We start from the raw sequence: 25397 nt of genomic DNA, 5'->3' as shown, positions 1-25397 counted from the left end.
TCCCCGCCGAAATCGGCGCTGCCTTTTTGAAAGAGTGAAATCGTAGTGGCCCGTGGGGGGATCGAACCCACGACCTTCGCGTTATTAGCACGACGCTCTAACCAACTGAGCTAACGGGCCTCGGTGCAGACAGCCTTCCATCGCTTCGCGGGAATTGCTCTGCGTATTGCCATGTAACATTTCTATGGTAGCAGTCCAACAGTGGACCAGCGTCTCTTCTTTATTCCGCTGCTCGTAGTAATTTCATTGCTTGCCCGTTTCTCTCGGCTGTTTTCAGCTGACGTTAATGAACCAGTAGCTATAATGCGAGGAGGACGTGAAACAGCCTTTCGCAGGGTCAAAACTTGTCGTGATTTTTTCCGAAAAAATTCCGTTCCGGTACCGGGAATCGAACCCGGGCCTCCTGGGTGAGAGCCAGGTATCCTAGCCACTAGACCACACCGGACGTGCACATTTTTCTCCTCGCTTTCCGTGTCGCACTTTCCCTGTTTGCGAGCACCTTTTCGCGCGCCCATGTCAAAAGTCACAATCCATTGCTTTATGCCTCGTTGTTACAGGGGTAGGAGGAAAAGCAAAGCTGTAAGTAGTAATATTTATTTACTTATTTCGCAAGTAAAGACCTGCTGCCTGTCATCATACAGCAGGTCATACATTGTGTGACTTTACACGTTATATCGTACGAAATTCAGTTTTATTACTAGTACATTGTTCCTTGAAAATTTTTCGTAAGAACTGCAGGTAGTAATAACGGGAAGTAAACATTATCACGCTGAGTCGTTGAAGCCTTGTGGATAACAAAGTACGAAGTGTTTCGCTCCTTCGCAAACCCCAGAGCCGTCAATTTAGCTGTGGACGAAAGTAAATTAAATGCCCCGGGTGAGGATCGAACTCACGACCTTAAGATTATGAGACTTACGCGCTGCCTACTGCGCTACCGAGGCAAGTGACCGCCACGCCTTCTGGAATCTCTGTAACTACCAAATACCAGGGGTAGAGAGTCTGCACTTCCTGGCTCATTTTTTTCAGTTGCTACACGTCCATTCCCGGCGCGACAGGCAACTTGCGATGCTAGGCCGACGCCAGTATGTACAATAGCACATAAGAGTCCAAACGAGCAGTCGTGCGCGCTGCATGTTTGGTTATTTCCACACGGAAATACCACGGTTCATTCTCATGGCTCACGCAGTTCGAGTGCGAAAGACACGCAGCACCACTATCGGAGAAAAAACAAAATGATGCATCGGCCGGGAATCGAACCCGGGCCGCCCGCGTGGCAGGCGAGCATTCTACCACTGAACCACCGATGCTCAGCTTCCTGGTGCTTTCCGCGGCAGACGTCTGTGGGGAAAGTGGGACTGCCGTCCAGCGCCGTCGCATCCTCTCGAGAGAATGCTACATCGCTGAATCCTGCACTGCACTGCTTAAAAATGACGCCCAAACGCGATCGCCTAAGTACTCTTGCGGCGCACGCACGCGACGACTCTTGCCAAAGGACGCGAAATGTGCGTAGAGACGCTGTCTGGATGCGCTCGCCTACCCCGTAATGCGCCTACAGCTACGACCACCTTGAGCCGCCGACGACAGGCGGAAGCAGACACAGCGCGGCGTGCGCGGACGGAAACCGTGCGGTGGTGGTGTAATGGTCAGCATAGTTGCCTTCCAAGCAGTTGATCCGGGTTCGATTCCCGGCCACCGCAGCCGGCTTTTACTTTTGCGTATGAGTACTTTTGCCACGCGTCCTTCAATTAATGTTTCTTTCCCCATCTTACTCGCTGCAGGCCACCCTATAGCGTGTGCGTCGATTCACCTTGAGTCTCGACTTGTCTCGACTTTGCTCGTCTGACGCGAGAGCTGACGCTCTCCAATCGGCCTATATAAAAAGGACAAGCACGCAAAACGACTGAGAGAGGTATGGCGAGGCGGGCGGGCACCACATTACTTATGCCTCAAGTAAATACCTGCTGCCTGTTATCATGTATTATCTGATTTTACATGTTCTGTCAGACAAATTCAGTTTTATTACTAGTAGATTTCTTTTTTTTTTCTTTGTTGAAAATTTTTCAACACGCTCCTTCATTTCACTGTGGCCGCACGGCGCGACTTGGCATACCGAGAGGCAAAATGTGGCGCCAGTGCCCTTGACCGAATAGCGCTGCAGCTCCGAAACCGAAGAGGAAAGAGAAATACGAATTGAAACTATCGGCAGTGCCGTGTGTTCGCAGGCGGTCACCCGCCCAAGCACTGACAACGTCCAGTTTCGCGCAGTAGCGGTGATCGGACGAGAAACTGTGCGTTCACCGTGCTGTGACCAGTGAAGTGTTTTAGCGCGTCCCGACAAGTCGCGTTCTGGTCCCCTATCAGTTCCCACACAATGTGACGATTTCTTTGTCACCATACTTCCCCGCCGAAATCGGCGCTGCCTTTTTGAAAGAGTGAAATCGTAGTGGCCCGTGGGGGGATCGAACCCACGACCTTCGCGTTATTAGCACGACGCTCTAACCAACTGAGCTAACGGGCCTCGGTGCAGACAGCCTTCCATCGCTTCGCGGGAATTGCTCTGCGTATTGCCATGTAACATTTCTATGGTAGCAGTCCAACAGTGGACCAGCGTCTCTTCTTTATTCCGCTGCTCGTAGTAATTTCATTGCTTGCCCGTTTCTCTCGGCTGTTTTCAGCTGACGTTAATGAACCAGTAGCTATAATGCGAGGAGGACGTGAAACAGCCTTTCGCAGGGTCAAAACTTGTCGTGATTTTTTCCGAAAAAATTCCGTTCCGGTACCGGGAATCGAACCCGGGCCTCCTGGGTGAGAGCCAGGTATCCTAGCCACTAGACCACACCGGACGTGCACATTTTTCTCCTCGCTTTCCGTGTCGCACTTTCCCTGTTTGCGAGCACCTTTTCGCGCGCCCATGTCAAAAGTCACAATCCATTGCTTTATGCCTCGTTGTTACAGGGGTAGGAGGAAAAGCAAAGCTGTAAGTAGTAATATTTATTTACTTATTTCGCAAGTAAAGACCTGCTGCCTGTCATCATACAGCAGGTCATACATTGTGTGACTTTACACGTTATATCGTACGAAATTCAGTTTTATTACTAGTACATTGTTCCTTGAAAATTTTTCGTAAGAACTGCAGGTAGTAATAACGGGAAGTAAACATTATCACGCTGAGTCGTTGAAGCCTTGTGGATAACAAAGTACGAAGTGTTTCGCTCCTTCGCAAACCCCAGAGCCGTCAATTTAGCTGTGGACGAAAGTAAATTAAATGCCCCGGGTGAGGATCGAACTCACGACCTTAAGATTATGAGACTTACGCGCTGCCTACTGCGCTACCGAGGCAAGTGACCGCCACGCCTTCTGGAATCTCTGTAACTACCAAATACCAGGGGTAGAGAGTCTGCACTTCCTGGCTCATTTTTTTCAGTTGCTACACGTCCATTCCCGGCGCGACAGGCAACTTGCGATGCTAGGCCGACGCCAGTATGTACAATAGCACATAAGAGTCCAAACGAGCAGTCGTGCGCGCTGCATGTTTGGTTATTTCCACACGGAAATACCACGGTTCATTCTCATGGCTCACGCAATTCGAGTGCGAAAGACACGCAGCACCACTATCGGAGAAAAAACAAAATGATGCATCGGCCGGGAATCGAACCCGGGCCGCCCGCGTGGCAGGCGAGCATTCTACCACTGAACCACCGATGCTCAGCTTCCTGGTGCTTTCCGCGGCAGACGTCTGTGGGGAAAGTGGGACTGCCGTCCAGCGCCGTCGCATCCTCTCGAGAGAATGCTACAGACGCTGAATCCTGCACTGCACTGCTTAAAAATGACGCCCAAACGCGATCGCCTAAGTACTCTTGCGGCGCACGCACGCGACGACTCTTGCCAAAGGACGCGAAATGTGCGTAGAGACGCTGTCTGGATGCGCTCGCCTACCCCGTAATGCGCCTACAGCTACGACCACCTTGAGCCGCCGACGACAGGCGGAAGCAGACACAGCGCGGCGTGCGCGGACGGAAACCGTGCGGTGGTGGTGTAATGGTCAGCATAGTTGCCTTCCAAGCAGTTGATCCGGGTTCGATTCCCGGCCACCGCAGCCGGCTTTTACTTTTGCGTATGAGTACTTTTGCCACGCGTCCTTCAATTAATGTTTCTTTCCCCATCTTACTCGCTGCAGGCCACCCTATAGCGTGTGCGTCGATTCACCTTGAGTCTCGACTTGTCTCGACTTTGCTCGTCTGACGCGAGAGCTGACGCTCTCCAATCGGCCTATATAAAAAGGACAAGCACGCAAAACGACTGAGAGAGGTATGGCGAGGCGGGCGGGCACCACATTACTTATGCCTCAAGTAAATACCTGCTGCCTGTTATCATGTATTATCTGATTTTACATGTTCTGTCAGACAAATTCAGTTTTATTACTAGTAGATTTCTTTTTTTTTTTTTCTTTGTTGAAAATTTTTCAACACGCTCCTTCATTTCACTGTGGCCGCACGGCGCGACTTGGCATACCGAGAGGCAAAATGTGGCGCCAGTGCCCTTGACCGAATAGCGCTGCAGCTCCGAAACCGAAGAGGAAAGAGAAATACGAATTGAAACTATCGGCAGTGCCGTGTGTTCGCAGGCGGTCACCCGCCCAAGCACTGACAACGTCCAGTTTCGCGCAGTAGCGGTGATCGGACGAGAAACTGTGCGTTCACCGTGCTGTGACCAGTGAAGTGTTTTAGCGCGTCCCGACAAGTCGCGTTCTGGTCCCCTATCAGTTCCCACACAATGTGACGATTTCTTTGTCACCATACTTCCCCGCCGAAATCGGCGCTGCCTTTTTGAAAGAGTGAAATCGTAGTGGCCCGTGGGGGGATCGAACCCACGACCTTCGCGTTATTAGCACGACGCTCTAACCAACTGAGCTAACGGGCCTCGGTGCAGACAGCCTTCCATCGCTTCGCGGGAATTGCTCTGCGTATTGCCATGTAACATTTCTATGGTAGCAGTCCAACAGTGGACCAGCGTCTCTTCTTTATTCCGCTGCTCGTAGTAATTTCATTGCTTGCCCGTTTCTCTCGGCTGTTTTCAGCTGACGTTAATGAACCAGTAGCTATAATGTGAGGAGGACGTGAAACAGCCTTTCGCAGGGTCAAAACTTGTCGTGATTTTTTCCGAAAAAATTCCGTTCCGGTACCCGGAATCGAACCCGGGCCTCCTGGGTGAGAGCCAGGTATCCTAGCCACTAGACCACACCGGACGTGCACATTTTTCTCCTCGCTTTCCGTGTCGCACTTTCCCTGTTTGCGAGCACCTTTTCGCGCGCCCATGTCAAAAGTCACAATCCATTGCTTTATGCCTCGTTGTTACAGGGGTAGGAGGAAAAGCAAAGCTGTAAGTAGTAATATTTATTTACTTATTTCGCAAGTAAAGACCTGCTGCCTGTCATCATACAGCAGGTCATACATTGTGTGACTTTACACGTTATATCGTACGAAATTCAGTTTTATTACTAGTACATTGTTCCTTGAAAATTTTTCGTAAGAACTGCAGGTAGTAATAACGGGAAGTAAACATTATCACGCTGAGTCGTTGAAGCCTTGTGGATAACAAAGTACGAAGTGTTTCGCTCCTTCGCAAACCCCAGAGCCGTCAATTTAGCTGTGGACGAAAGTAAATTAAATGCCCCGGGTGAGGATCGAACTCACGACCTTAAGATTATGAGACTTACGCGCTGCCTACTGCGCTACCGAGGCAAGTGACCGCCACGCCTTCTGGAATCTCTGTAACTACCAAATACCAGGGGTAGAGAGTCTGCACTTCCTGGCTCATTTTTTTCAGTTGCTACACGTCCATTCCCGGCGCGACAGGCAACTTGCGATGCTAGGCCGACGCCAGTATGTACAATAGCACATAAGAGTCCAAACGAGCAGTCGTGCGCGCTGCATGTTTGGTTATTTCCACACGGAAATACCACGGTTCATTCTCATGGCTCACGCAGTTCGAGTGCGAAAGACACGCAGCACCACTATCGGAGAAAAAACAAAATGATGCATCGGCCGGGAATCGAACCCGGGCCGCCCGCGTGGCAGGCGAGCATTCTACCACTGAACCACCGATGCTCAGCTTCCTGGTGCTTTCCGCGGCAGACGTCTGTGGGGAAAGTGGGACTGCCGTCCAGCGCCGTCGCATCCTCTCGAGAGAATGCTACAGACGCTGAATCCTGCACTGCACTGCTTAAAAATGACGCCCAAACGCGATCGCCTAAGTACTCTTGCGGCGCACGCACGCGACGACTCTTGCCAAAGGACGCGAAATGTGCGTAGAGACGCTGTCTGGATGCGCTCGCCTACCCCGTAATGCGCCTACAGCTACGACCACCTTGAGCCGCCGACGACAGGCGGAAGCAGACACAGCGCGGCGTGCGCGGACGGAAACCGTGCGGTGGTGGTGTAATGGTCAGCATAGTTGCCTTCCAAGCAGTTGATCCGGGTTCGATTCCCGGCCACCGCAGCCGGCTTTTACTTTTGCGTATGAGTACTTTTGCCACGCGTCCTTCAATTAATGTTTCTTTCCCCATCTTACTCGCTGCAGGCCACCCTATAGCGTGTGCGTCGATTCACCTTGAGTCTCGACTTGTCTCGACTTTGCTCGTCTGACGCGAGAGCTGACGCTCTCCAATCGGCCTATATAAAAAGGACAAGCACGCAAAACGACTGAGAGAGGTATGGCGAGGCGGGCGGGCACCACATTACTTATGCCTCAAGTAAATACCTGCTGCCTGTTATCATGTATTATCTGATTTTACATGTTCTGTCAGACAAATTCAGTTTTATTACTAGTAGATTTCTTTTTTTTTTTTTCTTTGTTGAAAATTTTTCAACACGCTCCTTCATTTCACTGTGGCCGCACGGCGCGACTTGGCATACCGAGAGGCAAAATGTGGCGCCAGTGCCCTTGACCGAATAGCGCTGCAGCTCCGAAACCGAAGAGGAAAGAGAAATACGAATTGAAACTATCGGCAGTGCCGTGTGTTCGCAGGCGGTCACCCGCCCAAGCACTGACAACGTCCAGTTTCGCGCAGTAGCGGTGATCGGACGAGAAACTGTGCGTTCACCGTGCTGTGACCAGTGAAGTGTTTTAGCGCGTCCCGACAAGTCGCGTTCTGGTCCCCTATCAGTTCCCACACAATGTGACGATTTCTTTGTCACCATACTTCCCCGCCGAAATCGGCGCTGCCTTTTTGAAAGAGTGAAATCGTAGTGGCCCGTGGGGGGATCGAACCCACGACCTTCGCGTTATTAGCACGACGCTCTAACCAACTGAGCTAACGGGCCTCGGTGCAGACAGCCTTCCATCGCTTCGCGGGAATTGCTCTGCGTATTGCCATGTAACATTTCTATGGTAGCAGTCCAACAGTGGACCAGCGTCTCTTCTTTATTCCGCTGCTCGTAGTAATTTCATTGCTTGCCCGTTTCTCTCGGCTGTTTTCAGCTGACGTTAATGAACCAGTAGCTATAATGCGAGGAGGACGTGAAACAGCCTTTCGCAGGGTCAAAACTTGTCGTGATTTTTTCCGAAAAAATTCCGTTCCGGTACCGGGAATCGAACCCGGGCCTCCTGGGTGAGAGCCAGGTATCCTAGCCACTAGACCACACCGGACGTGCACATTTTTCTCCTCGCTTTCCGTGTCGCACTTTCCCTGTTTGCGAGCACCTTTTCGCGCGCCCATGTCAAAAGTCACAATCCATTGCTTTATGCCTCGTTGTTACAGGGGTAGGAGGAAAAGCAAAGCTGTAAGTAGTAATATTTATTTACTTATTTCGCAAGTAAAGACCTGCTGCCTGTCATCATACAGCAGGTCATACATTGTGTGACTTTACACGTTATATCGTACGAAATTCAGTTTTATTACTAGTACATTGTTCCTTGAAAATTTTTCGTAAGAACTGCAGGTAGTAATAACGGGAAGTAAACATTATCACGCTGAGTCGTTGAAGCCTTGTGGATAACAAAGTACGAAGTGTTTCGCTCCTTCGCAAACCCCAGAGCCGTCAATTTAGCTGTGGACGAAAGTAAATTAAATGCCCCGGGTGAGGATCGAACTCACGACCTTAAGATTATGAGACTTACGCGCTGCCTACTGCGCTACCGAGGCAAGTGACCGCCACGCCTTCTGGAATCTCTGTAACTACCAAATACCAGGGGTAGAGAGTCTGCACTTCCTGGCTCATTTTTTTCAGTTGCTACACGTCCATTCCCGGCGCGACAGGCAACTTGCGATGCTAGGCCGACGCCAGTATGTACAATAGCACATAAGAGTCCAAACGAGCAGTCGTGCGCGCTGCATGTTTGGTTATTTCCACACGGAAATACCACGGTTCATTCTCATGGCTCACGCAGTTCGAGTGCGAAAGACACGCAGCACCACTATCGGAGAAAAAACAAAATGATGCATCGGCCGGGAATCGAACCCGGGCCGCCCGCGTGGCAGGCGAGCATTCTACCACTGAACCACCGATGCTCAGCTTCCTGGTGCTTTCCGCGGCAGACGTCTGTGGGGAAAGTGGGACTGCCGTCCAGCGCCGTCGCATCCTCTCGAGAGAATGCTACAGACGCTGAATCCTGCACTGCACTGCTTAAAAATGACGCCCAAACGCGATCGCCTAAGTACTCTTGCGGCGCACGCACGCGACGACTCTTGCCAAAGGACGCGAAATGTGCGTAGAGACGCTGTCTGGATGCGCTCGCCTACCCCGTAATGCGCCTACAGCTACGACCACCTTGAGCCGCCGACGACAGGCGGAAGCAGACACAGCGCGGCGTGCGCGGACGGAAACCGTGCGGTGGTGGTGTAATGGTCAGCATAGTTGCCTTCCAAGCAGTTGATCCGGGTTCGATTCCCGGCCACCGCAGCCGGCTTTTACTTTTGCGTATGAGTACTTTTGCCACGCGTCCTTCAATTAATGTTTCTTTCCCCATCTTACTCGCTGCAGGCCACCCTATAGCGTGTGCGTCGATTCACCTTGAGTCTCGACTTGTCTCGACTTTGCTCGTCTGACGCGAGAGCTGACGCTCTCCAATCGGCCTATATAAAAAGGACAAGCACGCAAAACGACTGAGAGAGGTATGGCGAGGCGGGCGGGCACCACATTACTTATGCCTCAAGTAAATACCTGCTGCCTGTTATCATGTATTATCTGATTTTACATGTTCTGTCAGCCAAATTCAGTTTTATTACTAGTAGATTTCTTTTTTTTTTTTTCTTTGTTGAAAATTTTTCAACACGCTCCTTCATTTCACTGTGGCCGCACGGCGCGACTTGGCATACCGAGAGGCAAAATGTGGCGCCAGTGCCCTTGACCGAATAGCGCTGCAGCTCCGAAACCGAAGAGGAAAGAGAAATACGAATTGAAACTATCGGCAGTGCCGTGTGTTCGCAGGCGGTCACCCGCCCAAGCACTGACAACGTCCAGTTTCGCGCAGTAGCGGTGATCGGACGAGAAACTGTGCGTTCACCGTGCTGTGACCAGTGAAGTGTTTTAGCGCGTCCCGACAAGTCGCGTTCTGGTCCCCTATCAGTTCCCACACAATGTGACGATTTCTTTGTCACCATACTTCCCCGCCGAAATCGGCGCTGCCTTTTTGAAAGAGTGAAATCGTAGTGGCCCGTGGGGGGATCGAACCCACGACCTTCGCGTTATTAGCACGACGCTCTAACCAACTGAGCTAACGGGCCTCGGTGCAGACAGCCTTCCATCGCTTCGCGGGAATTGCTCTGCGTATTGCCATGTAACATTTCTATGGTAGCAGTCCAACAGTGGACCAGCGTCTCTTCTTTATTCCGCTGCTCGTAGTAATTTCATTGCTTGCCCGTTTCTCTCGGCTGTTTTCAGCTGACGTTAATGAACCAGTAGCTATAATGCGAGGAGGACGTGAAACAGCCTTTCGCAGGGTCAAAACTTGTCGTGATTTTTTCCGAAAAAATTCCGTTCCGGTACCGGGAATCGAACCCGGGCCTCCTGGGTGAGAGCCAGGTATCCTAGCCACTAGACCACACCGGACGTGCACATTTTTCTCCTCGCTTTCCGTGTCGCACTTTCCCTGTTTGCGAGCACCTTTTCGCGCGCCCATGTCAAAAGTCACAATCCATTGCTTTATGCCTCGTTGTTACAGGGGTAGGAGGAAAAGCAAAGCTGTAAGTAGTAATATTTATTTACTTATTTCGCAAGTAAAGACCTGCTGCCTGTCATCATACAGCAGGTCATACATTGTGTGACTTTACACGTTATATCGTACGAAATTCAGTTTTATTACTAGTACATTGTTCCTTGAAAATTTTTCGTAAGAACTGCAGGTAGTAATAACGGGAAGTAAACATTATCACGCTGAGTCGTTGAAGCCTTGTGGATAACAAAGTACGAAGTGTTTCGCTCCTTCGCAAACCCCAGAGCCGTCAATTTAGCTGTGGACGAAAGTAAATTAAATGCCCCGGGTGAGGATCGAACTCACGACCTTAAGATTATGAGACTTACGCGCTGCCTACTGCGCTACCGAGGCAAGTGACCGCCACGCCTTCTGGAATCTCTGTAACTACCAAATACCAGGGGTAGAGAGTCTGCACTTCCTGGCTCATTTTTTTCAGTTGCTACACGTCCATTCCCGGCGCGACAGGCAACTTGCGATGCTAGGCCGACGCCAGTATGTACAATAGCACATAAGAGTCCAAACGAGCAGTCGTGCGCGCTGCATGTTTGGTTATTTCCACACGGAAATACCACGGTTCATTCTCATGGCTCACGCAGTTCGAGTGCGAAAGACACGCAGCACCACTATCGGAGAAAAAACAAAATGATGCATCGGCCGGGAATCGAACCCGGGCCGCCCGCGTGGCAGGCGAGCATTCTACCACTGAACCACCGATGCTCAGCTTCCTGGTGCTTTCCGCGGCAGACGTCTGTGGGGAAAGTGGGACTGCCGTCCAGCGCCGTCGCATCCTCTCGAGAGAATGCTACAGACGCTGAATCCTGCACTGCACTGCTTAAAAATGACGCCCAAACGCGATCGCCTAAGTACTCTTGCGGCGCACGCACGCGACGACTCTTGCCAAAGGACGCGAAATGTGCGTAGAGACGCTGTCTGGATGCGCTCGCCTACCCCGTAATGCGCCTACAGCTACGACCACCTTGAGCCGCCGACGACAGGCGGAAGCAGACACAGCGCGGCGTGCGCGGACGGAAACCGTGCGGTGGTGGTGTAATGGTCAGCATAGTTGCCTTCCAAGCAGTTGATCCGGGTTCGATTCCCGGCCACCGCAGCCGGCTTTTACTTTTGCGTATGAGTACTTTTGCCACGCGTCCTTCAATTAATGTTTCTTTCCCCATCTTACTCGCTGCAGGCCACCCTATAGCGTGTGCGTCGATTCACCTTGAGTCTCGACTTGTCTCGACTTTGCTCGTCTGACGCGAGAGCTGACGCTCTCCAATCGGCCTATATAAAAAGGACAAGCACGCAAAACGACTGAGAGAGGTATGGCGAGGCGGGCGGGCACCACATTACTTATGCCTCAAGTAAATACCTGCTGCCTGTTATCATGTATTATCTGATTTTACATGTTCTGTCAGACAAATTCAGTTTTATTACTAGTAGATTTCTTTTTTTTTTTTTCTTTGTTGAAAATTTTTCAACACGCTCCTTCATTTCACTGTGGCCGCACGGCGCGACTTGGCATACCGAGAGGCAAAATGTGGCGCCAGTGCCCTTGACCGAATAGCGCTGCAGCTCCGAAACCGAAGAGGAAAGAGAAATACGAATTGAAACTATCGGCAGTGCCGTGTGTTCGCAGGCGGTCACCCGCCCAAGCACTGACAACGTCCAGTTTCGCGCAGTAGCGGTGATCGGACGAGAAACTGTGCGTTCACCGTGCTGTGACCAGTGAAGTGTTTTAGCGCGTCCCGACAAGTCGCGTTCTGGTCCCCTATCAGTTCCCACACAATGTGACGATTTCTTTGTCACCATACTTCCCGCCGAAATCGGCGCTGCCTTTTTGAAAGAGTGAAATCGTAGTGGCCCGTGGGGGGATCGAACCCACGACCTTCGCGTTATTAGCACGACGCTCTAACCAACTGAGCTAACGGGCCTCGGTGCAGACAGCCTTCCATCGCTTCGCGGGAATTGCTCTGCGTATTGCCATGTAACATTTCTATGGTAGCAGTCCAACAGTGGACCAGCGTCTCTTCTTTATTCCGCTGCTCGTAGTAATTTCATTGCTTGCCCGTTTCTCTCGGCTGTTTTCAGCTGACGTTAATGAACCAGTAGCTATAATGCGAGGAGGACGTGAAACAGCCTTTCGCAGGGTCAAAACTTGTCGTGATTTTTTCCGAAAAAATTCCGTTCCGGTACCGGGAATCGAACCCGGGCCTCCTGGGTGAGAGCCAGGTATCCTAGCCACTAGACCACACCGGACGTGCACATTTTTCTCCTCGCTTTCCGTGTCGCACTTTCCCTGTTTGCGAGCACCTTTTCGCGCGCCCATGTCAAAAGTCACAATCCATTGCTTTATGCCTCGTTGTTACAGGGGTAGGAGGAAAAGCAAAGCTGTAAGTAGTAATATTTATTTACTTATTTCGCAAGTAAAGACCTGCTGCCTGTCATCATACAGCAGGTCATACATTGTGTGACTTTACACGTTATATCGTACGAAATTCAGTTTTATTACTAGTACATTGTTCCTTGAAAATTTTTCGTAAGAACTGCAGGTAGTAATAACGGGAAGTAAACATTATCACGCTGAGTCGTTGAAGCCTTGTGGATAACAAAGTACGAAGTGTTTCGCTCCTTCGCAAACCCCAGAGCCGTCAATTTAGCTGTGGACGAAAGTAAATTAAATGCCCCGGGTGAGGATCGAACTCACGACCTTAAGATTATGAGACTTACGCGCTGCCTACTGCGCTACCGAGGCAAGTGACCGCCACGCCTTCTGGAATCTCTGTAACTACCAAATACCAGGGGTAGAGAGTCTGCACTTCCTGGCTCATTTTTTTCAGTTGCTACACGTCCATTCCCGGCGCGACAGGCAACTTGCGATGCTAGGCCGACGCCAGTATGTACAATAGCACATAAGAGTCCAAACGAGCAGTCGTGCGCGCTGCATGTTTGGTTATTTCCACACGGAAATACCACGGTTCATTCTCATGGCTCACGCAGTTCGAGTGCGAAAGACACGCAGCACCACTATCGGAGAAAAAACAAAATGATGCATCGGCCGGGAATCGAACCCGGGCCGCCCGCGTGGCAGGCGAGCATTCTACCACTGAACCACCGATGCTCAGCTTCCTGGTGCTTTCCGCGGCAGACGTCTGTGGGGAAAGTGGGACTGCCGTCCAGCGCCGTCGCATCCTCTCGAGAGAATGCTACAGACGCTGAATCCTGCACTGCACTGCTTAAAAATGACGCCCAAACGCGATCGCCTAAGTACTCTTGCGGCGCACGCACGCGACGACTCTTGCCAAAGGACGCGAAATGTGCGTAGAGACGCTGTCTGGATGCGCTCGCCTACCCCGTAATGCGCCTACAGCTACGACCACCTTGAGCCGCCGACGACAGGCGGAAGCAGACACAGCGCGGCGTGCGCGGACGGAAACCGTGCGGTGGTGGTGTAATGGTCAGCATAGTTGCCTTCCAAGCAGTTGATCCGGGTTCGATTCCCGGCCACCGCAGCCGGCTTTTACTTTTGCGTATGAGTACTTTTGCCACGCGTCCTTCAATTAATGTTTCTTTCCCCATCTTACTCGCTGCAGGCCACCCTATAGCGTGTGCGTCGATTCACCTTGAGTCTCGACTTGTCTCGACTTTGCTCGTCTGACGCGAGAGCTGACGCTCTCCAATCGGCCTATATAAAAAGGACAAGCACGCAAAACGACTGAGAGAGGTATGGCGAGGCGGGCGGGCACCACATTACTTATGCCTCAAGTAAATACCTGCTGCCTGTTATCATGTATTATCTGATTTTACATGTTCTGTCAGCCAAATTCAGTTTTATTACTAGTAGATTTCTTTTTTTTTTTTTCTTTGTTGAAAATTTTTCAACACGCTCCTTCATTTCACTGTGGCCGCACGGCGCGACTTGGCATACCGAGAGGCAAAATGTGGCGCCAGTGCCCTTGACCGAATAGCGCTGCAGCTCCGAAACCGAAGAGGAAAGAGAAATACGAATTGAAACTATCGGCAGTGCCGTGTGTTCGCAGGCGGTCACCCGCCCAAGCACTGACAACGTCCAGTTTCGCGCAGTAGCGGTGATCGGACGAGAAACTGTGCGTTCACCGTGCTGTGACCAGTGAAGTGTTTTAGCGCGTCCCGACAAGTCGCGTTCTGGTCCCCTATCAGTTCCCACACAATGTGACGATTTCTTTGTCACCATACTTCCCCGCCGAAATCGGCGCTGCCTTTTTGAAAGAGTGAAATCGTAGTGGCCCGTGGGGGGATCGAACCCACGACCTTCGCGTTATTAGCACGACGCTCTAACCAACTGAGCTAACGGGCCTCGGTGCAGACAGCCTTCCATCGCTTCGCGGGAATTGCTCTGCGTATTGCCATGTAACATTTCTATGGTAGCAGTCCAACAGTGGACCAGCGTCTCTTCTTTATTCCGCTGCTCGTAGTAATTTCATTGCTTGCCCGTTTCTCTCGGCTGTTTTCAGCTGACGTTAATGAACCAGTAGCTATAATGCGAGGAGGACGTGAAACAGCCTTTCGCAGGGTCAAAACTTGTCGTGATTTTTTCCGAAAAAATTCCGTTCCGGTACCGGGAATCGAACCCGGGCCTCCTGGGTGAGAGCCAGGTATCCTAGCCACTAGACCACACCGGACGTGCACATTTTTCTCCTCGCTTTCCGTGTCGCACTTTCCCTGTTTGCGAGCACCTTTTCGCGCGCCCATGTCAAAAGTCACAATCCATTGCTTTATGCCTCGTTGTTACAGGGGTAGGAGGAAAAGCAAAGCTGTAAGTAGTAATATTTATTTACTTATTTCGCAAGTAAAGACCTGCTGCCTGTCATCATACAGCAGGTCATACATTGTGTGACTTTACACGTTATATCGTACGAAATTCAGTTTTATTACTAGTACATTGTTCCTTGAAAATTTTTCGTAAGAACTGCAGGTAGTAATAACGGGAAGTAAACATTATCACGCTGAGTCGTTGAAGCCTTGTGGATAACAAAGTACGAAGTGTTTCGCTCCTTCGCAAACCCCAGAGCCGTCAATTTAGCTGTGGACGAAAGTAAATTAAATGCCCCGGGTGAGGATCGAACTCACGACCTTAAGATTATGAGACTTACGCGCTGCCTACTGCGCTACCGAGGCAAGTGACCGCCACGCCTTCTGGAATCTCTGTAACTACCAAATACCAGGGGTAGAGAGTCTGCACTTCCTGGCTCATTTTTTTCAGTTGCTACACGTCCATTCCCGGCGCGACAGGCAACTTGCGATGCTAGGCCGACGCCAGTATGTACAATAGCACATAAGAGTCCAAACGAGCAGTCGTGCGCGCTGCATGTTTGGTTATTTCCACACGGAAATACCACGGTTCATTCTCATGGCTCACGCAGTTCGAGTGCGAAAGACACGCAGCACCACTATCGGAGAAAAAACAAAATGATGCATCGGCCGGGAATCGAACCCGGGCCGCCCGCGTGGCAGGCGAGCATTCTACCACTGAACCACCGATGCTCAGCTTCCTGGTGCTTTCCGCGGCAGACGTCTGTGGGGAAAGTGGGACTGCCGTCCAGCGCCGTCGCATCCTCTCGAGAGAATGCTACAGACGCTGAATCCTGCACTGCACTGCTTAAAAATGACGCCCAAACGCGATCGCCTAAGTACTCTTGCGGCGCACGCACGCGACGACTCTTGCCAAAGGACGCGAAATGTGCGTAGAGACGCTGTCTGGATGCGCTCGCCTACCCCGTAATGCGCCTACAGCTACGACCACCTTGAGCCGCCGACGACAGGCGGAAGCAGACACAGCGCGGCGTGCGCGGACGGAAACCGTGCGGTGGTGGTGTAATGGTCAGCATAGTTGCCTTCCAAGCAGTTGATCCGGGTTCGATTCCCGGCCACCGCAGCCGGCTTTTACTTTTGCGTATGAGTACTTTTGCCACGCGTCCTTCAATTAATGTTTCTTTCCCCATCTTACTCGCTGCAGGCCACCCTATAGCGTGTGCGTCGATTCACCTTGAGTCTCGACTTGTCTCGACTTTGCTCGTCTGACGCGAGAGCTGACGCTCTCCAATCGGCCTATATAAAAAGGACAAGCACGCAAAACGACTGAGAGAGGTATGGCGAGGCGGGCGGGCACCACATTACTTATGCCTCAAGTAAATACCTGCTGCCTGTTATCATGTATTATCTGATTTTACATGTTCTGTCAGCCAAATTCAGTTTTATTACTAGTAGATTTCTTTTTTTTTTTCTTTGTTGAAAATTTTTCAACACGCTCCTTCATTTCACTGTGGCCGCACGGCGCGACTTGGCATACCGAGAGGCAAAATGTGGCGCCAGTGCCCTTGACCGAATAGCGCTGCAGCTCCGAAACCGAAGAGGAAAGAGAAATACGAATTGAAACTATCGGCAGTGCCGTGTGTTCGCAGGCGGTCACCCGCCCAAGCACTGACAACGTCCAGTTTCGCGCAGTAGCGGTGATCGGACGAGAAACTGTGCGTTCACCGTGCTGTGACCAGTGAAGTGTTTTAGCGCGTCCCGACAAGTCGCGTTCTGGTCCCCTATCAGTTCCCACACAATGTGACGATTTCTTTGTCACCATACTTCCCCGCCGAAATCGGCGCTGCCTTTTTGAAAGAGTGAAATCGTAGTGGCCCGTGGGGGGATCGAACCCACGACCTTCGCGTTATTAGCACGACGCTCTAACCAACTGAGCTAACGGGCCTCGGTGCAGACAGCCTTCCATCGCTTCGCGGGAATTGCTCTGCGTATTGCCATGTAACATTTCTATGGTAGCAGTCCAACAGTGGACCAGCGTCTCTTCTTTATTCCGCTGCTCGTAGTAATTTCATTGCTTGCCCGTTTCTCTCGGCTGTTTTCAGCTGACGTTAATGAACCAGTAGCTATAATGCGAGGAGGACGTGAAACAGCCTTTCGCAGGGTCAAAACTTGTCGTGATTTTTTCCGAAAAAATTCCGTTCCGGTACCGGGAATCGAACCCGGGCCTCCTGGGTGAGAGCCAGGTATCCTAGCCACTAGACCACACCGGACGTGCACATTTTTCTCCTCGCTTTCCGTGTCGCACTTTCCCTGTTTGCGAGCACCTTTTCGCGCGCCCATGTCAAAAGTCACAATCCATTGCTTTATGCCTCGTTGTTACAGGGGTAGGAGGAAAAGCAAAGCTGTAAGTAGTAATATTTATTTACTTATTTCGCAAGTAAAGACCTGCTGCCTGTCATCATACAGCAGGTCATACATTGTGTGACTTTACACGTTATATCGTACGAAATTCAGTTTTATTACTAGTACATTGTTCCTTGAAAATTTTTCGTAAGAACTGCAGGTAGTAATAACGGGAAGTAAACATTATCACGCTGAGTCGTTGAAGCCTTGTGGATAACAAAGTACGAAGTGTTTCGCTCCTTCGCAAACCCCAGAGCCGTCAATTTAGCTGTGGACGAAAGTAAATTAAATGCCCCGGGTGAGGATCGAACTCACGACCTTAAGATTATGAGACTTACGCGCTGCCTACTGCGCTACCGAGGCAAGTGACCGCCACGCCTTCTGGAATCTCTGTAACTACCAAATACCAGGGGTAGAGAGTCTGCACTTCCTGGCTCATTTTTTTCAGTTGCTACACGTCCATTCCCGGCGCGACAGGCAACTTGCGATGCTAGGCCGACGCCAGTATGTACAATAGCACATAAGAGTCCAAACGAGCAGTCGTGCGCGCTGCATGTTTGGTTATTTCCACACGGAAATACCACGGTTCATTCTCATGGCTCACGCAGTTCGAGTGCGAAAGACACGCAGCACCACTATCGGAGAAAAAACAAAATGATGCATCGGCCGGGAATCGAACCCGGGCCGCCCGCGTGGCAGGCGAGCATTCTACCACTGAACCACCGATGCTCAACTTCCTGGTGCTTTCCGCGGCAGACGTCTGTGGGGAAAGTGGGACTGCCGTCCAGCGCCGTCGCATCCTCTCGAGAGAATGCTACAGACGCTGAATCCTGCACTGCACTGCTTAAAAATGACGCCCAAACGCGATCGCCTAAGTACTCTTGCGGCGCACGCACGCGACGACTCTTGCCAAAGGACGCGAAATGTGCGTAGAGACGCTGTCTGGATGCGCTCGCCTACCCCGTAATGCGCCTACAGCTACGACCACCTTGAGCCGCCGACGACAGGCGGAAGCAGACACAGCGCGGCGTGCGCGGACGGAAACCGTGCGGTGGTGGTGTAATGGTCAGCATAGTTGCCTTCCAAGCAGTTGATCCGGGTTCGATTCCCGGCCACCGCAGCCGGCTTTTACTTTTGCGTATGAGTACTTTTGCCACGCGTCCTTCAATTAATGTTTCTTTCCCCATCTTACTCGCTGCAGGCCACCCTATAGCGTGTGCGTCGATTCACCTTGAGTCTCGACTTGTCTCGACTTTGCTCGTCTGACGCGAGAGCTGACGCTCTCCAATCGGCCTATATAAAAAGGACAAGCACGCAAAACGACTGAGAGAGGTATGGCGAGGCGGGCGGGCACCACATTACTTATGCCTCAAGTAAATACCTGCTGCCTGTTATCATGTATTATCTGATTTTACATGTTCTGTCAGACAAATTCAGTTTTATTACTAGTAGATTTCTTTTTTTTTTTTTCTTTGTTGAAAATTTTTCAACACGCTCCTTCATTTCACTGTGGCCGCACGGCGCGACTTGGCATACCGAGAGGCAAAATGTGGCGCCAGTGCCCTTGACCGAATAGCGCTGCAGCTCCGAAACCGAAGAGGAAAGAGAAATACGAATTGAAACTATCGGCAGTGCCGTGTGTTCGCAGGCGGTCACCCGCCCAAGCACTGACAACGTCCAGTTTCGTGCAGTAGCGGTGATCGGACGAGAAACTGTGCGTTCACCGTGCTGTGACCAGTGAAGTGTTTTAGCGCGTCCCGACAAGTCGCGTTCTGGTCCCCTATCAGTTCCCACACAATGTGACGATTTCTTTGTCACCATACTTCCCCGCCGAAATCGGCGCTGCCTTTTTGAAAGAGTGAAATCGTAGTGGCCCGTGGGGGGATCGAACCCACGACCTTCGCGTTATTAGCACGACGCTCTAACCAACTGAGCTAACGGGCCTCGGTGCAGACAGCCTTCCATCGCTTCGCGGGAATTGCTCTGCGTATTGCCATGTAACATTTCTATGGTAGCAGTCCAACAGTGGACCAGCGTCTCTTCTTTATTCCGCTGCTCGTAGTAATTTCATTGCTTGCCCGTTTCTCTCGGCTGTTTTCAGCTGACGTTAATGAACCAGTAGCTATAATGCGAGGAGGACGTGAAACAGCCTTTCGCAGGGTCAAAACTTGTCGTGATTTTTTCCGAAAAAATTCCGTTCCGGTACCGGGAATCGAACCCGGGCCTCCTGGGTGAGAGCCAGGTATCCTAGCCACTAGACCTCACCGGACGTGCACATTTTTCTCCTCGCTTTCCGTGTCGCACTTTCCCTGTTTGCGAGCACCTTTTCGCGCGCCCATGTCAAAAGTCACAATCCATTGCTTTATGCCTCGTTGTTACAGGGGTAGGAGGAAAAGCAAAGCTGTAAGTAGTAATATTTATTTACTTATTTCGCAAGTAAAGACCTGCTGCCTGTCATCATACAGCAGGTCATACATTGTGTGACTTTACACGTTATATCGTACGAAATTCAGTTTTATTACTAGTACATTGTTCCTTGAAAATTTTTCGTAAGAACTGCAGGTAGTAATAACGGGAAGTAAACATTATCACGCTGAGTCGTTGAAGCCTTGTGGATAACAAAGTACGAAGTGTTTCGCTCCTTCGCAAACCCCAGAGCCGTCAATTTAGCTGTGGACGAAAGTAAATTAAATGCCCCGGGTGAAGATCGAACTCACGACCTTAAGATTATGAGACTTACGCGCTGCCTACTGCGCTACCGAGGCAAGTGACCGCCACGCGTTCTGGAATCTCTGTAACTACCAAATACCAGGGGTAGAGAGTCTGCACTTCCTGGCTCATTTTTTTCAGTTGCTACACGTCCATTCCCGGCGCGACAGGCAACTTGCGATGCTAGGCCGACGCCAGTATGTACAATAGCACATAAGAGTCCAAACGAGCAGTCGTGCGCGCTGCATGTTTGGTTATTTCCACACGGAAATACCACGGTTCATTCTCATGGCTCACGCAGTTCGAGTGCGAAAGACACGCAGCACCACTATCGGAGAAAAAACAAAATGATGCATCGGCCGGGAATCGAACCCGGGCCGCCCGCGTGGCAGGCGAGCATTCTACCACTGAACCACCGATGCTCAGCTTCCTGGTGCTTTCCGCGGCAGACGTCTGTGGGGAAAGTGGGACTGCCGTCCAGCGCCGTCGCATCCTCTCGAGAGAATGCTACAGACGCTGAATCCTGCACTGCACTGCTTAAAAATGACGCCCAAACGCGATCGCCTAAGTACTCTTGCGGCGCACGCACGCGACGACTCTTGCCAAAGGACGCGAAATGTGCGTAGAGACGCTGTCTGGATGCGCTCGCCTACCCCGTAATGCGCCTACAGCTACGACCACCTTGAGCCGCCGACGACAGGCGGACGCAGACACAGCGCGGCGTGCGCGGACGGAAACCGTGCGGTGGTGGTGTAATGGTCAGCATAGTTGCCTTCCAAGCAGTTGATCCGGGTTCGATTCCCGGCCACCGCAGCCGGCTTTTACTTTTGCGTATGAGTACTTTTGCCACGCGTCCTTCAATTAATGTTTCTTTCCCCATCTTACTCGCTGCAGGCCACCCTATAGCGTGTGCGTCGATTCACCTTGAGTCTCGACTTGTCTCGACTTTGCTCGTCTGACGCGAGAGCTGACGCTCTCCAATCGGCCTATATAAAAAGGACAAGCACGCAAAACGACTGAGAGAGGTATGGCGAGGCGGGCGGGCACCACATTACTTATGCCTCAAGTAAATACCTGCTGCCTGTTATCATGTATTATCTGATTTTACATGTTCTGTCAGACAAATTCAGTTTTATTACTAGTAGATTTCTTTTTTTTTTTCTTTGTTGAAAATTTTTCAACACGCTCCTTCATTTCACTGTGGCCGCACGGCGCGACTTGGCATACCGAGAGGCAAAATGTGGCGCCAGTGCCCTTGACCGAATAGCGCTGCAGCTCCGAAACCGAAGAGGAAAGAGAAATACGAATTGAAACTATCGGCAGTGCCGTGTGTTCGCAGGCGGTCACCCGCCCAAGCACTGACAACGTCCAGTTTCGCGCAGTAGCGGTGATCGGACGAGAAACTGTGCGTTCACCGTGCTGTGACCAGTGAAGTGTTTTAGCGCGTCCCGACAAGTCGCGTTCTGGTCCCCTATCAGTTCCCACACAATGTGACGATTTCTTTGTCACCATACTTCCCCGCCGAAATCGGCGCTGCCTTTTTGAAAGAGTGAAATCGTAGTGGCCCGTGGGGGGATCGAACCCACGACCTTCGCGTTATTAGCACGACGCTCTAACCAACTGAGCTAACGGGCCTCGGTGCAGACAGCCTTCCATCGCTTCGCGGGAATTGCTCTGCGTATTGCCATGTAACATTTCTATGGTAGCAGTCCAACAGTGGACCAGCGTCTCTTCTTTATTCCGCTGCTCGTAGTAATTTCATTGCTTGCCCGTTTCTCTCGGCTGTTTTCAGCTGACGTTAATGAACCAGTAGCTATAATGCGAGGAGGACGTGAAACAGCCTTTCGCAGGGTCAAAACTTGTCGTGATTTTTTCCGAAAAAATTCCGTTCCGGTACCGGGAATCGAACCCGGGCCTCCTGGGTGAGAGCCAGGTATCCTAGCCACTAGACCACACCGGACGTGCACATTTTTCTCCTCGCTTTCCGTGTCGCACTTTCCCTGTTTGCGAGCACCTTTTCGCGCGCCCATGTCAAAAGTCACAATCCATTGCTTTATGCCTCGTTGTTACAGGGGTAGGAGGAAAAGCAAAGCTGTAAGTAGTAATATTTATTTACTTATTTCGCAAGTAAAGACCTGCTGCCTGTCATCATACAGCAGGTCATACATTGTGTGACTTTACACGTTATATCGTACGAAATTCAGTTTTATTACTAGTACATTGTTCCTTGAAAATTTTTCGTAAGAACTGCAGGTAGTAATAACGGGAAGTAAACATTATCACGCTGAGTCGTTGAAGCCTTGTGGATAACAAAGTACGAAGTGTTTCGCTCCTTCGCAAACCCCAGAGCCGTCAATTTAGCTGTGGACGAAAGTAAATTAAATGCCTCGGGTGAGGATCGAACTCACGACCTTAAGATTATGAGACTTACGCGCTGCCTACTGCGCTACCGAGGCAAGTGACCGCCACGCCTTCTGGAATCTCTGTAACTACCAAATACCAGGGGTAGAGAGTCTGCACTTCCTGGCTCATTTTTTTCAGTTGCTACACGTCCATTCCCGGCGCGACAGGCAACTTGCGATGCTAGGCCGACGCCAGTATGTACAATAGCACATAAGAGTCCAAACGAGCAGTCGTGCGCGCTGCATGTTTGGTTATTTCCACACGGAAATACCACGGTTCATTCTCATGGCTCACGCAGTTCGAGTGCGAAAGACACGCAGCACCACTATCGGAGAAAAAACAAAATGATGCATCGGCCGGGAATCGAACCCGGGCCGCCCGCGTGGCAGGCGAGCATTCTACCACTGAACCACCGATGCTCAGCTTCCTGGTGCTTTCCGCGGCAGACGTCTGTGGGGAAAGTGGGACTGCCGTCCAGCGCCGTCGCATCCTCTCGAGAGAATGCTACAGACGCTGAATCCTGCACTGCACTGCTTAAAAATGACGCCCGAACGCGATCGCCTAAGTACTCTTGCGGCGCACGCACGCGACGACTCTTGCCAAAGGACGCGAAATGTGCGTAGAGACGCTGTCTGGATGCGCTCGCCTACCCCGTAATGCGCCTACAGCTACGACCACCTTGAGCCGCCGACGACAGGCGGGAAGCAGACACAGCGCGGCGTGCGCGGACGGAAACCGTGCGGTGGTGGTGTAATGGTCAGCATAGTTGCCTTCCAAGCAGTTGATCCGGGTTCGATTCCCGGCCACCGCAGCCGGCTTTTACTTTTGCGTATGAGTACTTTTGCCACGCGTCCTTCAATTAATGTTTCTTTCCCCATCTTACTCGCTGCAGGCCACCCTATAGCGTGTGCGTCGATTCACCTTGAGTCTCGACTTGTCTCGACTTTGCTCGTCTGACGCGAGAGCTGACGCTCTCCAATCGGCCTATATAAAAAGGACAAGCACGCAAAACGACTGAGAGAGGTATGGCGAGGCGGGCGGGCACCACATTACTTATGCCTCAAGTAAATACCTGCTGCCTGTTATCATGTATTATCTGATTTTACATGTTCTGTCAGACAAATTCAGTTTTATTACTAGTAGATTTCTTTTTTTTTTTCTTTGTTGAAAATTTTTCAACACGCTCCTTCATTTCACTGTGGCCGCACGGCGCGACTTGGCATACCGAGAGGCAAAATGTGGCGCCAGTGCCCTTGACCGAATAGCGCTGCAGCTCCGAAACCGAAGAGGAAAGAGAAATACGAATTGAAACTATCGGCAGTGCCGTGTGTTCGCAGGCGGTCACCCGCCCAAGCACTGACAACGTCCAGTTTCGCGCAGTAGCGGTGATCGGACGAGAAACTGTGCGTTCACCGTGCTGTGACCAGTGAAGTGTTTTAGCGCGTCCCGACAAGTCGCGTTCTGGTCCCCTATCAGTTCCCACACAATGTGACGATTTCTTTGTCACCATACTTCCCCGCCGAAATCGGCGCTGCCTTTTTGAAAGAGTGAAATCGTAGTGGCCCGTGGGGGGATCGAACCCACGACCTTCGCGTTATTAGCACGACGCTCTAACCAACTGAGCTAACGGGCCTCGGTGCAGACAGCCTTCCATCGCTTCGCGGGAATTGCTCTGCGTATTGCCATGTAACATTTCTATGGTAGCAGTCCAACAGTGGACCAGCGTCTCTTCTTTATTCCGCTGCTCGTAGTAATTTCATTGCTTGCCCGTTTCTCTCGGCTGTTTTCAGCTGACGTTAATGAACCAGTAGCTATAATGCGAGGAGGACGTGAAACAGCCTTTCGCAGGGTCAAAACTTGTCGTGATTTTTTCCGAAAAAATTCCGTTCCGGTACCGGGAATCGAACCCGGGCCTCCTGGGTGAGAGCCAGGTATCCTAGCCACTAGACCACACCGGACGTGCACATTTTTCTCCTCGCTTTCCGTGTCGCACTTTCCCTGTTTGCGAGCACCTTTTCGCGCGCCCATGTCAAAAGTCACAATCCATTGCTTTATGCCTCGTTGTTACAGGGGTAGGAGGAAAAGCAAAGCTGTAAGTAGTAATATTTATTTACTTATTTCGCAAGTAAAGACCTGCTGCCTGTCATCATACAGCAGGTCATACATTGTGTGACTTTACACGTTATATCGTACGAAATTCAGTTTTATTACTAGTACATTGTTCCTTGAAAATTTTTCGTAAGAACTGCAGGTAGTAATAACGGGAAGTAAACATTATCACGCTGAGTCGTTGAAGCCTTGTGGATAACAAAGTACGAAGTGTTTCGCTCCTTCGCAAACCCCAGAGCCGTCAATTTAGCTGTGGACGAAAGTAAATTAAATGCCCCGGGTGAGGATCGAACTCACGACCTTAAGATTATGAGACTTACGCGCTGCCTACTGCGCTACCGAGGCAAGTGACCGCCACGCCTTCTGGAATCTCTGTAACTACCAAATACCAGGGGTAGAGAGTCTGCACTTCCTGGCTCATTTTTTTCAGTTGCTACACGTCCATTCCCGGCGCGACAGGCAACTTGCGATGCTAGGCCGACGCCAGTATGTACAATAGCACATAAGAGTCCAAACGAGCAGTCGTGCGCGCTGCATGTTTGGTTATTTCCACACGGAAATACCACGGTTCATTCTCATGGCTCACGCAGTTCGAGTGCGAAAGACACGCAGCACCACTATCGGAGAAAAAACAAAATGATGCATCGGCCGGGAATCGAACCCGGGCCGCCCGCGTGGCAGGCGAGCATTCTACCACTGAACCACCGATGCTCAGCTTCCTGGTGCTTTCCGCGGCAGACGTCTGTGGGGAAAGTGGGACTGCCGTCCAGCGCCGTCGCATCCTCTCGAGA

The 25397-nt window shown here is 51.1% G+C and overlaps 54 non-coding genes across 54 annotated transcripts; 10 read left to right on the top strand and 44 right to left on the bottom strand.

Moving 5' to 3' along the window:
• Nucleotides 1-46: 46 nt before the first annotated feature.
• Nucleotides 47-120, bottom strand: Trnai-aau (transfer RNA isoleucine (anticodon AAU)). The gene has a single exon. It is a non-coding gene; the product is annotated as a tRNA-Ile (tRNA).
• Nucleotides 121-373: 253 nt separating this feature from the next.
• Trnae-cuc (transfer RNA glutamic acid (anticodon CUC)) lies at nucleotides 374-445 on the bottom strand. The gene has a single exon. It is a non-coding gene; the product is annotated as a tRNA-Glu (tRNA).
• A 423-nt stretch (nucleotides 446-868) lies between these two features.
• Nucleotides 869-941, bottom strand: Trnam-cau (transfer RNA methionine (anticodon CAU)). Its single transcript has one exon. It is a non-coding gene; the product is annotated as a tRNA-Met (tRNA).
• A 295-nt stretch (nucleotides 942-1236) lies between these two features.
• Trnag-gcc (transfer RNA glycine (anticodon GCC)) lies at nucleotides 1237-1307 on the bottom strand. Its single transcript has one exon. It is a non-coding gene; the product is annotated as a tRNA-Gly (tRNA).
• Nucleotides 1308-1625: 318 nt separating this feature from the next.
• Trnag-ucc (transfer RNA glycine (anticodon UCC)) lies at nucleotides 1626-1697 on the top strand. Its single transcript has one exon. It is a non-coding gene; the product is annotated as a tRNA-Gly (tRNA).
• A 747-nt stretch (nucleotides 1698-2444) lies between these two features.
• Nucleotides 2445-2518, bottom strand: Trnai-aau (transfer RNA isoleucine (anticodon AAU)). Its single transcript has one exon. It is a non-coding gene; the product is annotated as a tRNA-Ile (tRNA).
• A 253-nt stretch (nucleotides 2519-2771) lies between these two features.
• Nucleotides 2772-2843, bottom strand: Trnae-cuc (transfer RNA glutamic acid (anticodon CUC)). Its single transcript has one exon. It is a non-coding gene; the product is annotated as a tRNA-Glu (tRNA).
• Nucleotides 2844-3266: 423 nt separating this feature from the next.
• Nucleotides 3267-3339, bottom strand: Trnam-cau (transfer RNA methionine (anticodon CAU)). The gene has a single exon. It is a non-coding gene; the product is annotated as a tRNA-Met (tRNA).
• A 295-nt stretch (nucleotides 3340-3634) lies between these two features.
• Nucleotides 3635-3705, bottom strand: Trnag-gcc (transfer RNA glycine (anticodon GCC)). The gene has a single exon. It is a non-coding gene; the product is annotated as a tRNA-Gly (tRNA).
• Nucleotides 3706-4024: 319 nt separating this feature from the next.
• On the top strand, nucleotides 4025-4096 carry Trnag-ucc (transfer RNA glycine (anticodon UCC)). Its single transcript has one exon. It is a non-coding gene; the product is annotated as a tRNA-Gly (tRNA).
• A 750-nt stretch (nucleotides 4097-4846) lies between these two features.
• On the bottom strand, nucleotides 4847-4920 carry Trnai-aau (transfer RNA isoleucine (anticodon AAU)). The gene has a single exon. It is a non-coding gene; the product is annotated as a tRNA-Ile (tRNA).
• Nucleotides 4921-5173: 253 nt separating this feature from the next.
• On the bottom strand, nucleotides 5174-5245 carry Trnae-cuc (transfer RNA glutamic acid (anticodon CUC)). The gene has a single exon. It is a non-coding gene; the product is annotated as a tRNA-Glu (tRNA).
• A 423-nt stretch (nucleotides 5246-5668) lies between these two features.
• Nucleotides 5669-5741, bottom strand: Trnam-cau (transfer RNA methionine (anticodon CAU)). Its single transcript has one exon. It is a non-coding gene; the product is annotated as a tRNA-Met (tRNA).
• Nucleotides 5742-6036: 295 nt separating this feature from the next.
• Trnag-gcc (transfer RNA glycine (anticodon GCC)) lies at nucleotides 6037-6107 on the bottom strand. The gene has a single exon. It is a non-coding gene; the product is annotated as a tRNA-Gly (tRNA).
• A 319-nt stretch (nucleotides 6108-6426) lies between these two features.
• On the top strand, nucleotides 6427-6498 carry Trnag-ucc (transfer RNA glycine (anticodon UCC)). Its single transcript has one exon. It is a non-coding gene; the product is annotated as a tRNA-Gly (tRNA).
• Nucleotides 6499-7248: 750 nt separating this feature from the next.
• On the bottom strand, nucleotides 7249-7322 carry Trnai-aau (transfer RNA isoleucine (anticodon AAU)). Its single transcript has one exon. It is a non-coding gene; the product is annotated as a tRNA-Ile (tRNA).
• A 253-nt stretch (nucleotides 7323-7575) lies between these two features.
• Nucleotides 7576-7647, bottom strand: Trnae-cuc (transfer RNA glutamic acid (anticodon CUC)). The gene has a single exon. It is a non-coding gene; the product is annotated as a tRNA-Glu (tRNA).
• Nucleotides 7648-8070: 423 nt separating this feature from the next.
• Nucleotides 8071-8143, bottom strand: Trnam-cau (transfer RNA methionine (anticodon CAU)). The gene has a single exon. It is a non-coding gene; the product is annotated as a tRNA-Met (tRNA).
• A 295-nt stretch (nucleotides 8144-8438) lies between these two features.
• Trnag-gcc (transfer RNA glycine (anticodon GCC)) lies at nucleotides 8439-8509 on the bottom strand. The gene has a single exon. It is a non-coding gene; the product is annotated as a tRNA-Gly (tRNA).
• A 319-nt stretch (nucleotides 8510-8828) lies between these two features.
• Nucleotides 8829-8900, top strand: Trnag-ucc (transfer RNA glycine (anticodon UCC)). Its single transcript has one exon. It is a non-coding gene; the product is annotated as a tRNA-Gly (tRNA).
• Nucleotides 8901-9650: 750 nt separating this feature from the next.
• Trnai-aau (transfer RNA isoleucine (anticodon AAU)) lies at nucleotides 9651-9724 on the bottom strand. Its single transcript has one exon. It is a non-coding gene; the product is annotated as a tRNA-Ile (tRNA).
• A 253-nt stretch (nucleotides 9725-9977) lies between these two features.
• On the bottom strand, nucleotides 9978-10049 carry Trnae-cuc (transfer RNA glutamic acid (anticodon CUC)). The gene has a single exon. It is a non-coding gene; the product is annotated as a tRNA-Glu (tRNA).
• A 423-nt stretch (nucleotides 10050-10472) lies between these two features.
• Nucleotides 10473-10545, bottom strand: Trnam-cau (transfer RNA methionine (anticodon CAU)). The gene has a single exon. It is a non-coding gene; the product is annotated as a tRNA-Met (tRNA).
• A 295-nt stretch (nucleotides 10546-10840) lies between these two features.
• Trnag-gcc (transfer RNA glycine (anticodon GCC)) lies at nucleotides 10841-10911 on the bottom strand. Its single transcript has one exon. It is a non-coding gene; the product is annotated as a tRNA-Gly (tRNA).
• Nucleotides 10912-11230: 319 nt separating this feature from the next.
• Trnag-ucc (transfer RNA glycine (anticodon UCC)) lies at nucleotides 11231-11302 on the top strand. Its single transcript has one exon. It is a non-coding gene; the product is annotated as a tRNA-Gly (tRNA).
• Nucleotides 11303-12051: 749 nt separating this feature from the next.
• Trnai-aau (transfer RNA isoleucine (anticodon AAU)) lies at nucleotides 12052-12125 on the bottom strand. Its single transcript has one exon. It is a non-coding gene; the product is annotated as a tRNA-Ile (tRNA).
• A 253-nt stretch (nucleotides 12126-12378) lies between these two features.
• On the bottom strand, nucleotides 12379-12450 carry Trnae-cuc (transfer RNA glutamic acid (anticodon CUC)). The gene has a single exon. It is a non-coding gene; the product is annotated as a tRNA-Glu (tRNA).
• Nucleotides 12451-12873: 423 nt separating this feature from the next.
• Trnam-cau (transfer RNA methionine (anticodon CAU)) lies at nucleotides 12874-12946 on the bottom strand. The gene has a single exon. It is a non-coding gene; the product is annotated as a tRNA-Met (tRNA).
• A 295-nt stretch (nucleotides 12947-13241) lies between these two features.
• Trnag-gcc (transfer RNA glycine (anticodon GCC)) lies at nucleotides 13242-13312 on the bottom strand. The gene has a single exon. It is a non-coding gene; the product is annotated as a tRNA-Gly (tRNA).
• A 319-nt stretch (nucleotides 13313-13631) lies between these two features.
• Nucleotides 13632-13703, top strand: Trnag-ucc (transfer RNA glycine (anticodon UCC)). The gene has a single exon. It is a non-coding gene; the product is annotated as a tRNA-Gly (tRNA).
• Nucleotides 13704-14453: 750 nt separating this feature from the next.
• Nucleotides 14454-14527, bottom strand: Trnai-aau (transfer RNA isoleucine (anticodon AAU)). Its single transcript has one exon. It is a non-coding gene; the product is annotated as a tRNA-Ile (tRNA).
• Nucleotides 14528-14780: 253 nt separating this feature from the next.
• Trnae-cuc (transfer RNA glutamic acid (anticodon CUC)) lies at nucleotides 14781-14852 on the bottom strand. The gene has a single exon. It is a non-coding gene; the product is annotated as a tRNA-Glu (tRNA).
• A 423-nt stretch (nucleotides 14853-15275) lies between these two features.
• Trnam-cau (transfer RNA methionine (anticodon CAU)) lies at nucleotides 15276-15348 on the bottom strand. The gene has a single exon. It is a non-coding gene; the product is annotated as a tRNA-Met (tRNA).
• A 295-nt stretch (nucleotides 15349-15643) lies between these two features.
• Nucleotides 15644-15714, bottom strand: Trnag-gcc (transfer RNA glycine (anticodon GCC)). Its single transcript has one exon. It is a non-coding gene; the product is annotated as a tRNA-Gly (tRNA).
• A 319-nt stretch (nucleotides 15715-16033) lies between these two features.
• On the top strand, nucleotides 16034-16105 carry Trnag-ucc (transfer RNA glycine (anticodon UCC)). Its single transcript has one exon. It is a non-coding gene; the product is annotated as a tRNA-Gly (tRNA).
• A 748-nt stretch (nucleotides 16106-16853) lies between these two features.
• Trnai-aau (transfer RNA isoleucine (anticodon AAU)) lies at nucleotides 16854-16927 on the bottom strand. Its single transcript has one exon. It is a non-coding gene; the product is annotated as a tRNA-Ile (tRNA).
• Nucleotides 16928-17180: 253 nt separating this feature from the next.
• On the bottom strand, nucleotides 17181-17252 carry Trnae-cuc (transfer RNA glutamic acid (anticodon CUC)). The gene has a single exon. It is a non-coding gene; the product is annotated as a tRNA-Glu (tRNA).
• Nucleotides 17253-17675: 423 nt separating this feature from the next.
• Nucleotides 17676-17748, bottom strand: Trnam-cau (transfer RNA methionine (anticodon CAU)). The gene has a single exon. It is a non-coding gene; the product is annotated as a tRNA-Met (tRNA).
• A 295-nt stretch (nucleotides 17749-18043) lies between these two features.
• On the bottom strand, nucleotides 18044-18114 carry Trnag-gcc (transfer RNA glycine (anticodon GCC)). The gene has a single exon. It is a non-coding gene; the product is annotated as a tRNA-Gly (tRNA).
• A 319-nt stretch (nucleotides 18115-18433) lies between these two features.
• On the top strand, nucleotides 18434-18505 carry Trnag-ucc (transfer RNA glycine (anticodon UCC)). The gene has a single exon. It is a non-coding gene; the product is annotated as a tRNA-Gly (tRNA).
• Nucleotides 18506-19255: 750 nt separating this feature from the next.
• On the bottom strand, nucleotides 19256-19329 carry Trnai-aau (transfer RNA isoleucine (anticodon AAU)). The gene has a single exon. It is a non-coding gene; the product is annotated as a tRNA-Ile (tRNA).
• Nucleotides 19330-19582: 253 nt separating this feature from the next.
• Nucleotides 19583-19654, bottom strand: Trnae-cuc (transfer RNA glutamic acid (anticodon CUC)). The gene has a single exon. It is a non-coding gene; the product is annotated as a tRNA-Glu (tRNA).
• Nucleotides 19655-20077: 423 nt separating this feature from the next.
• Trnam-cau (transfer RNA methionine (anticodon CAU)) lies at nucleotides 20078-20150 on the bottom strand. The gene has a single exon. It is a non-coding gene; the product is annotated as a tRNA-Met (tRNA).
• A 295-nt stretch (nucleotides 20151-20445) lies between these two features.
• Trnag-gcc (transfer RNA glycine (anticodon GCC)) lies at nucleotides 20446-20516 on the bottom strand. Its single transcript has one exon. It is a non-coding gene; the product is annotated as a tRNA-Gly (tRNA).
• A 319-nt stretch (nucleotides 20517-20835) lies between these two features.
• Trnag-ucc (transfer RNA glycine (anticodon UCC)) lies at nucleotides 20836-20907 on the top strand. The gene has a single exon. It is a non-coding gene; the product is annotated as a tRNA-Gly (tRNA).
• A 748-nt stretch (nucleotides 20908-21655) lies between these two features.
• Trnai-aau (transfer RNA isoleucine (anticodon AAU)) lies at nucleotides 21656-21729 on the bottom strand. Its single transcript has one exon. It is a non-coding gene; the product is annotated as a tRNA-Ile (tRNA).
• A 253-nt stretch (nucleotides 21730-21982) lies between these two features.
• On the bottom strand, nucleotides 21983-22054 carry Trnae-cuc (transfer RNA glutamic acid (anticodon CUC)). Its single transcript has one exon. It is a non-coding gene; the product is annotated as a tRNA-Glu (tRNA).
• Nucleotides 22055-22477: 423 nt separating this feature from the next.
• Trnam-cau (transfer RNA methionine (anticodon CAU)) lies at nucleotides 22478-22550 on the bottom strand. The gene has a single exon. It is a non-coding gene; the product is annotated as a tRNA-Met (tRNA).
• A 295-nt stretch (nucleotides 22551-22845) lies between these two features.
• On the bottom strand, nucleotides 22846-22916 carry Trnag-gcc (transfer RNA glycine (anticodon GCC)). Its single transcript has one exon. It is a non-coding gene; the product is annotated as a tRNA-Gly (tRNA).
• Nucleotides 22917-23236: 320 nt separating this feature from the next.
• On the top strand, nucleotides 23237-23308 carry Trnag-ucc (transfer RNA glycine (anticodon UCC)). Its single transcript has one exon. It is a non-coding gene; the product is annotated as a tRNA-Gly (tRNA).
• Nucleotides 23309-24056: 748 nt separating this feature from the next.
• Nucleotides 24057-24130, bottom strand: Trnai-aau (transfer RNA isoleucine (anticodon AAU)). The gene has a single exon. It is a non-coding gene; the product is annotated as a tRNA-Ile (tRNA).
• A 253-nt stretch (nucleotides 24131-24383) lies between these two features.
• On the bottom strand, nucleotides 24384-24455 carry Trnae-cuc (transfer RNA glutamic acid (anticodon CUC)). The gene has a single exon. It is a non-coding gene; the product is annotated as a tRNA-Glu (tRNA).
• A 423-nt stretch (nucleotides 24456-24878) lies between these two features.
• On the bottom strand, nucleotides 24879-24951 carry Trnam-cau (transfer RNA methionine (anticodon CAU)). Its single transcript has one exon. It is a non-coding gene; the product is annotated as a tRNA-Met (tRNA).
• Nucleotides 24952-25246: 295 nt separating this feature from the next.
• Nucleotides 25247-25317, bottom strand: Trnag-gcc (transfer RNA glycine (anticodon GCC)). Its single transcript has one exon. It is a non-coding gene; the product is annotated as a tRNA-Gly (tRNA).
• Between the last annotated feature and the right edge of the window lie 80 nt (nucleotides 25318-25397).

This window comes from Schistocerca cancellata, unplaced genomic scaffold (assembly GCF_023864275.1).
Source record: "Schistocerca cancellata isolate TAMUIC-IGC-003103 unplaced genomic scaffold, iqSchCanc2.1 HiC_scaffold_1083, whole genome shotgun sequence".
In the NCBI taxonomy this organism is placed as follows: domain Eukaryota; kingdom Metazoa; phylum Arthropoda; class Insecta; order Orthoptera; family Acrididae; genus Schistocerca; species Schistocerca cancellata.
The sequence above is the reverse complement of the archived record's forward strand: the minus strand, read 5'-3'. Positions and strand labels throughout refer to the sequence as shown.